This window comes from Sus scrofa, chromosome 6 (genome assembly GCF_000003025.6).
Source record: "Sus scrofa isolate TJ Tabasco breed Duroc chromosome 6, Sscrofa11.1, whole genome shotgun sequence".
In the NCBI taxonomy this organism is placed as follows: Eukaryota; Metazoa; Chordata; class Mammalia; order Artiodactyla; family Suidae; genus Sus; species Sus scrofa.
The window spans coordinates 44,150,028-44,150,874 of record NC_010448.4 but is presented as its reverse complement, the minus strand read 5'-3'; positions in this window follow the sequence as shown (position 1 = coordinate 44,150,874).

Genomic DNA, 847 nt, shown 5'->3' with positions numbered 1-847 from the left:
CGCCCGAAGCCCGGAGCCCGCCCCGGGACCCCTGGGCGCGGGGCGGGGCGGGGCCGGAGCCGGGCCGGGGTCGCTCCGCCGGCCACGCGCGGGCCGGGGGCCGAGGCGCTCCGCTCGGTGGCGCGCACGGCGGAGGAATGTGCGCTCGGAGGCGCCGGGCCGCGCCCCCTCCTCCCCGCGGCCGCGCGGGGGGCGGAGGGACTCCTTTGTGGGGGCAGGAATGCGAGGAAGGAGACGGCGCTGCGGCCTCTGGAATGTGGGGGGAGTGGCGGCGGCGGAGCCGTGGTGTCCGCGCTTAGCCGGGAGCTCGGAGGGGCGCGCAGCTTGGGCCGAGCCGCCGGGGCGTGCGGCTTGGAGCTGGCCCACGGATGGCAAAGCGGCCAGCCGTGGCGCCGCGGAGAGGGTCCGGGCTCCGTTGCGCGCCCCGACAGTCGGGCCTCTTGAAAGATCCCAGATTCCCGCGGGCTGAGCTAGAGGCGGCTCCCGTAATCCCGGCCGTAGAAATATGAGCAGTTGACAAACGTTTCCCACATCCTCCCCCATTTTACTTCCCGGCGCCGCCAGGATTTCAGGAGCTGGGCCGGACAAGTTCGGCCTTGGGCAGAAGCGCTGCGCCCGCTCCAGGACCCTGGAGAACACTGTGCGTCTCGGGCGGATGCGCCCCCAGCACTTCGCGTGACCCTAAAACCCCAGCCTGTCCCGAGGCCATGTGGCCGCGCACTGGTTTCTGCAGCCCCAACCTGCCTGGTGGGGAAGGCGCCTTGTGCTAGCAGAAGATGGGGCTGGATGGGGACTGGTCCCCCATGCCCGGTCTCGGCTCATAAGCGCCCAAGGCCAGGCGAGGCCG